Raw genomic sequence first — 9,647 nt, forward strand, 5'->3', positions numbered from 1 at the left:
GTGCACTCTTTCTCTCCAGGTTGCTCTAAGGGCCTAATTCGAAGTCCATTAAAGGCAACAGGACAAGTTTCCATTATGTACTTTTACATATCATTGGTTACAGCAATATTGAAATAATAGAGCCTGTGAGAAATCCAGAAGTAATTTAACCCCATGTTTTAAACTTACTTTTTGTTTGCAAGTAAGCAAAATGGGACCATTTTTTACTTCTTTTAGTAATCACTTCTCTATTCCCTGAGTTTTTAATCAGAAATATTGTTGGGATGCTTGTGAATAACTTCTGTATATTGAAATCTCAGGTTTAAGTGAATGAAAAATTCCAGTAATAATGTTTCACAAAACTGTGGGTTTTTTTTTAAAGACATTACATTTTTCACTAATAGAACAAAACGTGTTGATGTTGATGATTGTTTTTTCTCCTTTCTTTGAATAAAAACCACCAATGTTTCGTGTGTTCCATTTTGACCAATGCTACTCAATAACTGTAAATATAACATGACCTTCATACCAGAGCAATAAGGGTCATTTCTCTTTGTATCTTTGACACTTGCTATTTACAGTAATAGTGGGTTCCTCTAATTCTCCTTGATTTTCTATTATGTATGTCAAGAATTTACATTGGAATTGAAACTGAATGACTGGTCACCACTAGGAGACTCTTACTGCAGGTGAGTTGCTAAGCTCATGCAAAATGCTGACTGGACAAATAAGGCTTTGAAACTATAATTGCAGAATAATCTTCTACAGAATTAGACAGAAGAGTCTGGCTTGAATCTCAATAATCTACTTAGATGGAAAAGAGGTATGTACTTAAATAAATGATCAGCTCCTAATGCTTGTGTATAAGACAGCCATCTCACCCTTTTAGGATGTGTTAAGCTCTGCAAAGGGAATTAATGGTTCAGCCTTTTTCTTGACATTTGAGAGGGATAGCTGTCTGAATCAGAAAGCATTCCCCATTCAGAATACTCAGTGAAGAGTCACATGAAAACACAGATTCCTAGTTGAACAAAGATAATTATTTTCCAATTGAGGCACACTGATGAGTGGCTGGGTGCTCTCAATTACGATCAGACTTCTCTTTCAAATGGAGTACTAAAATCAGAGAAGTGGTTGCCCTTCATTGTGCATGCTGTGTAACTGTATTTTTAAATATTGTATCATGGCAGATATAGGTCACTGAGATGGACTTTCTTTAGGGGGGGAAGGGTGTGGGGGGGTTATTATTGAAATTATTCCAAAGTATGACATTAAAATGGAAAGAGCAGAGTGGCAAGCTACTAAATACATTATATTAAATACATTAATTTTTTTCTTCTACCAGGCTTGCTCTTTTTCTAATAATAATTTTAGATCCTGGGGTCATGCCTCTGAAAGTGAGGAAACCCTGATTTTCCCCACTTATGGAGATGTGCCCCTGACATTCCTGGGGGTATGTTTCTGTAAGAGGGGAAAGACAGGCAGGTGCTCCCACAGCTTGAAGGGTCTGATTCTGCATAGGAATTCCTAGGGTATGCTAGATTGAGTCCCGCAAGCCTCTGGGGCACCTGCCCAGGGCAGCTGAAGAATATGGGCAACTCCAGGCTGCTCATGTTCTGGCACCATAAAGCAAGCAGACGTCTGCGGCTAAATAGCAAATTGATACCGTCTTTGTTGTAGCCATAAATTGTGAGCATTTGTGGCATGCCAAGGGGCATGGGTGTCTGTTTGCTCGGCCTTTGTGTCACCATAAATATTTTTTTGGCAGTACAACAGGAACAAAAACTGGCAGGTGCTTCCAAGGCTTAAGAGGCCCAATACTGCACAGCAATTCCCAGGCGGCACAGGACTAGGCTTCCATCCCCCGGAAAATGTGTCGCCCATTATCCTGCAGCATCAATGGGTGGGACAACAGGTGACGTGTTTCACCCAATGAAGCAGATCAGCTATGCTGGGATACATTCCAGTCCAGCTGATCCACTTCGTTTAGCAACCTCTATTTCTAGCCTGATTTCCTTCCTGCCCAAAGGGCAACTGGGGACTCAGCTGTAACTGCCATGCAGTTCCTTCCTGTATCTAGTTCTGGAGCAATATAGTTATCTCCTGCCTTCCTTACTTGGGGCTTTTTAGGAACCCCAAGATCTAACCCTAAGTATCACACAGCAGCAATAGGTTTTAAAATAAAAATATAGTAACTGAGGTCTGTGACTGGATTACTTCCTACTGTATCGGTCATATCCTAAAGTTGTGAAACCTGTACAGAATTTTAAACAACTGGAAGTAATGACCAAATCATAAGCAAAACATTTTTGACATGTATTTCTATTCCAAGTGGATGGAACAGCAAAGATGCCACATGTGAACTGTGTAAAGAAGGATGTTCTTGTGCATAAGATGCTTAACTGAGATTCAGGAGGAGTCCATTCTAGTTCAGACTCTGCCACAGATTGCCTGTGTGAGTTCAGGCATGTCAGTAGATCTGCTTGTGCCTCCTTTTCCCCCATATACACTGGTGATGATAATCCTTCCTTCCTTTCACCTGTTCTGTATCTTGTGTATTTTGACTGTAAAGTCTTTGGAATATGAGTCATCTCCTATTGCAAGCTGAGTCCACACTACATATTTTTGCAGGCTGACCTCAAGTTCTGCTTGGAAAATTGTGAGTGTGTCCACAGCTTTCCTGATCAAGGGAAGGCTTCTGCCACCTGGCAGCCCACAAAAGGCACCTGTAACTATGTCAATGCCTCAACTGTTGTGCTTTCTCAAGGATCCATGTCATGCCTTCTTGACATAAATGATGAAGTGAAGCCAAATGGATCCTGCAGAAGCCATGCAGGTGTCCATGAGCCTTGCTATTCCACTGGGAGGGCTGCTGTCTACTGCCAGAACTTGTGGCAGCAGAAGCAGCCCAATGTAGCCCAGTCCAGCATGTCTCTATGGCAAGTAAAACAACAGGGCTGTGATCTTACTTAGGACCCCTGAACTCTACTGCAACAGTATACGAAGTGATGATGATGATGATGATACCTTTTTATAGTTGTTGGAAGACTTCACAAATATTGAAGTATTGCTCAGAGGAATTGATGAGAAAGGGTGTGAGGTAGATTGTTTTCTTTTTTCTTTTTTGTGGTGGTAATTAGTATAGTTCGATGAGTCACTCCCCCCCCCCCCAATTGAATTTTCCACACCTGCAGAAACCACTATCCTGCCAGTCCCGAGCTCCAGCAAGATGAAGTCTGCTGCAGCGTGGCAATTGCCATACTCCAGCAACCTCCCGCATCTCATGTATCAGTGTCCTCATACTTCAAAATGGTGGAAGGGGCACTTGAACTAAAACTCTTTGAATGATCTTTAGTTCAAGTGCCCTGCCACCATTTTTAAGTGTGGAGATACTGATACAGGAGACACAGTGGTGCTTTCATTTCAGCGGCTCTTGGAGCTGCTCTAATTAAAGCACTGCCTCCCTCCATCCCCCCAGAACACATGTAAAAGTGCCCCAAGATCATACAGGATTTCATCTCAATCAACATGACAGCCCCCTCTGGCCAAGAGAGTTTTTAATCTCAGCTCTGTTGAAGATAGCCCCAGCAGCCTTCCACATGGCCTTTTTTGCCTGTCCAGAAATAATGTCCCCAAATGTCTTCCAGAACTAGTCTTGATATATTGAATGTTGGCTGACTGATATATTGAAGGCTGGCTGGTTGAGATTCCTTCCAACAAAGACCATTCTGTACAAGTTGAGAAAATACTCACAGAAGGCAGAAAATCTAGTACTAGGAAACATACTCCTCAAGACAGGAAGTTTAAAGTCAATTTAGAATAATATTGACCCAGTAGAAGATCCAGTACCTAAGGGTCTTATAGTAGATGCAAGTGGTGCTCAACCTTCCGGCCCCACAGGCCAAATAAGTGGCATAGAGGTGGCCTGAAGGCTGACTCCCATGGTTGGGTTTGGCCTGCAAACCTGATCCAGCATGAAGTCACCATGCAGGGTCAGATTACAATCTAGCAGGCCAATAGGCATGCCAGTCTGCATCTCTACATGAGACACTGACTGCACAGTAGCCCATGACTACTGTGCAGTAGCATCACATGGCAGAAAGCGTGACATTACACTACTGTGCAGTAGTCACAAACTAATGTGCAGTCAGCATCATGAAAAAGCCATTCCTCCATGCTACTGTGCAGCAACTCCATTTACTGTGCAGTCATTTAGTACTTTTTAATATAAATACTAAATGACTGCACAGTAATAACTGCACAATCAGCGTCTTGTGTAGACGTGGCCCCTGTGTCCCAGATCCAGCCACAGAGCCACCGTAGACTCTGGAAACAGCAGTAATTAACCCTGCCACCACTCCCCCATCATTGAATTTCCAGGCCTGTAGAGAGCATCACAGGTTGGATTTGACCTGCAGCCAGGGAGTTGAGCATGACTTCTAGAGGGTGCCTCTGACTTATGCAAAGTTAGCATTTAATTCCTTGAAGAACCACCTCGCTGCAGGATCAGTATGTCAAGCTGTATTTATCCTAAGGTAGTTTTGGAATTTCAGGGGAACCTGTCCAGCCCCTTTCCAGTCTTCTTCCTGAAGTCAGGCTGAGAGGGAAAACCTCCACACTTTAGGTGTCTTCAGACCCTACTGTATAACCTCAGCAGCACTAAACCTTTTAGGCTCCTTCCTCCTCTGTTGCCATATTGAGTGCACAGAAAAGCCAAAATAGATTCTCACAGAGAATCTTAAAGTGGATCAGCAAGCTATTTTCACCTGCTATCAATTAGTCCCTCTGATCATCAAGGCACACTCTGTTAAAGCTTCATCTGCCTGCTTCAGAAATATGCCAGCCTGACATCTGCAAAGCAGCTATGTGGAACAACCCACTAACTTTCATTAAAAAGTATGAGTTGTCAGGGTAGCCAGGTGGGATTCCAAGTTCAGAAGAGCAGTATTTCACTCTGTTTGAGTCAAAGATCCTCATTTTCGCTGCTCAGAGAGGATACTGCTAGAGAAACATCTAGAATGGTATCTACACTGATATTCATAGAAGAAACATTGCCCTATAATAAATGGTTCTTTGACATGTTCCAGTCAGCGTGGATCCACCCTCTGTGCCTGCTTCTTTAATTTCTTAGGGATTTTGAGGAAGGGAGTGTACTTGCTCTGCCATTTAAGGCTTCATTCAGGAAGACTGTGCATGTTGACTCTAGCAGGCACTAATTAGGAATCCAGTCTCATGTACAAAGAGGTACATGTGAACACATCATGGGGTGCACACAGACTATAGCATTTCAAAGAGAGATACTGGTAGTTGCTGTAAGATAAGCTACCATTCTTTTTCTATCCTTGTCAGTGCAGAAAGAGGCCTCTTGCTGTTTTTAGTTATAAGAATGTTTTATAAGCAACTGTGTATCTGTCCAATTTGAAAAAGGAACAGCAGAAGTTCTGTAGAGCATTTTTTTTTACTTGGAAATTACTGCATCTAAAAGCACTTTGGATATATTACAGCAAAGTTTGGTGTCCTTCAAACAGACCTACTAGAACTGCTATCAAAGAGCATTTTTGTGACAAAAGAAATTATAGATTAGTGTGGCTGAGGTGGATAGGCACAAATATGTAAGATGAGAGAGAAACTTGTTTGAATATTAACTATGGCACCCCACCATAATAATTATCCATGATTTCCCCTGTGGAACTATGGCAACAGAATAAAGTCACTGCAGAGTGTGCTGTCTGTGGTACTGAAAGTATGAAATTTATTTAATCATTTTTAAGATTATTGAAGAACTTAAATATGTGTGTGTGCACGCATGCATACTCACATACATGCTCATATGGAGAAAACTGAAATAAGTGGTAGAAAAATTTTCAATGAGGCAGATACTTTAACCTCATCTGCCTTAAAATGACCCCTTTTGTAGCAATTAATGGCATGGATTATTGTCTTTATTACACTAGAAAGCTATAAATTACAATTATGACAAAATAATGGTCTATACAAACTATAAACAAATACTAGCAAAAAAGCCTAATCTTCCCTGTTTGTCTTAATTACAGTTTTCTGCCAAAGCCCAAACATACAGCTCTGAATCATACTGCAGCAAAGCAGAACATAGTCATTGCTTGTATTTCTTATATTCATGGATGAAGCAGAAAATGCTCTTCTTCATTAGTGGGGGTGTCTGAGGTTGGTTATGGGTCTCTAATTCTCTGCTCCCATGCTATCACAAATTAGTGTGACCTAAGGACTGCTTTGCTTTGCATCAGATGGCGTATAGTCTCTAAGGGATTATATAACAGATGAGAATAGCATGAGCACAATATACTTTGACTGTTCTGTCTCCTCACTGCTCCTAGGCATCCCCCTGTCTGAACCAGGTTTTGATGGAAAGAAGGTGCAAAAGTCAGGTAGGATGGCTCCAGGTCTGCTGGGGAATTGACTTGCCCCCAAATGGTACCCAATGACATAGGTGTCACAAGAGGTTTCAGGTTCCTTTGTACCACACAAGGGGCACAAAAGGAACAGTGTGAAACAGAGGATATACCCCATAATTTTTATTCTGAATTAATGATCTGGCCCAGAATGCATTAAAGGCATGGGAAGCTTTCCATTGATGTCAGTGGAGTTTGGATTGGAACCCAAAGTAATTTTCTCCTCGGTTACCTAATTGAAAAATCCATCATACTGTAGCTGTTTACTGATGGTGAGTCTTAAACTATCCATTTTTCTTCTAGTCTGTGCAGAAGAAAAAGAATGACTTGTTTTCTGAGTCACCAGAGCCACCACCAAGGGAGTCAAAAAGACAAATTCTGCTCAGTTAATGAGAGTGCAGTGGTGTAACTGGAAGGAAAGTTTGGCTCTATAGATTTATGTCTAGCACACAACTTCTGCCAGTGCTTATTAGAACTCCAAGTGCCCTAGCTGCAATCAGTAATGAAAACACCGTCTATCCATTTAGAAAGATGAGAGTCTTAAGAAATTTTGAAGTAAAGAATTGCACAATGTGCAAGTCTGGAATTTGTGGGATGACAGGACTCCAAATACTTCTCCAAATGAATAACCATTGCTAGGGACCACTAAGGAGATCAGCCTCATTTTGTATACCAATCACAAGTAAAGCAAAGCCAGTTTCTTTCTGTTGCAATAGACTTGACTTCCTCCCCCGCAACCCATTTTAAAAATTATGGATTCTCCTGACGAACAAGAGAGAGCCATTATTTTTTAATTTATGGAAAGGTATTGTAGCCCCCGATGTGATGCTAAGGAATTCCTGCATTTGACACAATGGTGGTCAAATTCTTCTCTCCTTTACACCCAAACAACCCCTTTGATACTAGGGTTGGAGGGATGTAACTGAAAGATGAATTCAGCCCTAATGTCATTTTGCATTTTAATTAGGCAAAAAACTAGCTATTTAGTAAAGACATTGTATTCAAAATTCTGTTCTCCAAACCAAGCCAGATATGAACTCCTCCATGGATATGGCCAGAGGTGTATGCAGTATATACATCCCGGGGTCAAAAAGAACCCATGATGAAAAAAGCAGGACAGTGCACATAGCAGCAACATGTGCCACCCAAAACCATAGGCTGGCTGGCCAGAACCATGCTCAGGCTGCCAGTCAGGCTTCCTGCCAAGGCTGCAGTTCTGGAAGGCCCTCAGGACCCCAGGGAAGGCTACTGGGGCCAGCATAGTTGCTGGCCCCAGCCTCCCCTACCCCACCTGGGGTAACCTGCTTGTGCTGCTGCTACTTGTCCCGAAGGAAACAAATGTCCGTGCTCACCCGGACGCACACTTACAGTCAATGTAAAGTCAGTAGTTTATATGTCACTTTTTTATTGCCTGGTGAACTTATGGAATCTCCTTCATTGGAGGCTTTCAAGTAGCTGGATAAGCATTTCTCTGCGGTGGCCTGAGAACAGCCAATCTTGCATCTGTGCAGGGGATTGAACTACCTGACTCTGGAGATCCTTTGGGCCCTATGATTCTATCATTCTATTAGTCCAATTAAAGAGAAAATAATTCTTTTGAAGGAAGTGTACAGTTCAGGGGTTGTTTGCAGGGGTTGCAGGGAGAAAAAATATTGGTACTTCATGGTTTCATTATTATTAATTATTTAGGCTGGGATTTTCACAGGAACTTACCACACTTGGGTGTCTAAGTCCTGTTGACTCCCTCGGCAATCACAGCATTAAAGACTAGTGTAACACTCCTTAAGAAAAAAATGGTAGCATTATTTATCTTTCTCACTAGGGGCTTGGCAATGAGAAGTATATAGGTTTGCTTAATGACGGACAAGCCTATGAAATTCTGCTGTTACATCATCAATATAATAATATATTTTACTTTTCTTTAACCGTTATTAAACATGCAGTACCCAGGGCTAGCTTAGGCTGATATCAGTTGACCTGCAGAGGAGAGACAAGGTCACACCTAGTTAACCCTTTGTGAATAAACCTAAAGTCCTCAAATGTTGCACAGAGGCTGGGAGCAGGTCTTGTTCTCATTACCTTCCTATGCAGCTGTTAAGCAGAGTTGAAGTCTGGCTCAAAGAAATTAAAGTCTGGTGTCAGTATAAGAAGGGAATACAGTATGACCTATAAGAACATTTTGGGATAGTGATTTAGTTGAGGTTTCTTTGAGGTTAGAACCTCAAAGAGCATTTTTAAGAACACCTGAGTTCAGGTAATCTATTTTGGGTATATATTTAGCCCTCCCTATTATAGTATCTGAGACTCTCACAAATCTTTATGTTTACAGAATCCATGTGTTGGTAGGACAGTGCTAGTCATCCTGGTTGTACAGGGTGGGGAACTGAGGCACACAAAAACTAAGAGACTTGCCCAAGCGCCTGCAGGAGTCTATGACAGAACAGGGACTTTAGCCCAGCTCTTCAAAGTCCAAGGCTGGGGCCCCAATTATCCTTCCTTTCTCTGTGAGTCACTAACATTTCAATGATGCACCAGATCTAAATGAACTGTTCCCCCTCTGCCATTAGTTTTTAATTTTGTTTGCATTAACTCAACATTGGCCGGGGGGGGGGGGGGGGGGGGGGCGAGAAAGGCTTCCCTAAGTTGAAGTTGTTGTCCTGTATATGAAAAGTAAATAATTAATTTCCCAACAGTGACTCCATTGGGATAATCATCAGCTACCTAAGCTAAAGCTAAAGCCACAGAGAGCTAAACAACTGAAGACATGGGCAAGACATGTCTGATGCCTCAGCACCACAGGATTGTTAAGAATATTACCATCCAGTTCTAATGAACTACCACTGATCCTAAGTGATGTCTAGAACAAAAGGCTGGAGGGGGATTGGCTGACCTCATTCTGCTAGCAGCAGACTTCTGACAATTCGTTAAGGTTATAGCTATTCATTCCCAATCCAGACGATTTTTTTTTTACAAGTCTCAAGCTAATGAGTAGACTGTATTATTTTTTTCACACGAGGAATGTATGGCTACAGCATGCTTCGCATGCACATTACGTGAAACAGTGACGAGCTGGTGGAGGGGAAAGAAGAAACTGAATTTTATTGAGGCTCTCATTCTCATCTCCTTGCATTCACTCCCCTGCCACCACTTTCTCTTTTTCTCTCTCTCTCTTCACGTAGAGCCTTAATTACTGGGTTTGCAACATAGTTGGGAGGGTTAGGAGTGAGCTGGGGTCCAGAG

Source organism: Alligator mississippiensis, chromosome 4, assembly GCF_030867095.1.
Source record: "Alligator mississippiensis isolate rAllMis1 chromosome 4, rAllMis1, whole genome shotgun sequence".
In the NCBI taxonomy this organism is placed as follows: domain Eukaryota; kingdom Metazoa; phylum Chordata; order Crocodylia; family Alligatoridae; genus Alligator; species Alligator mississippiensis.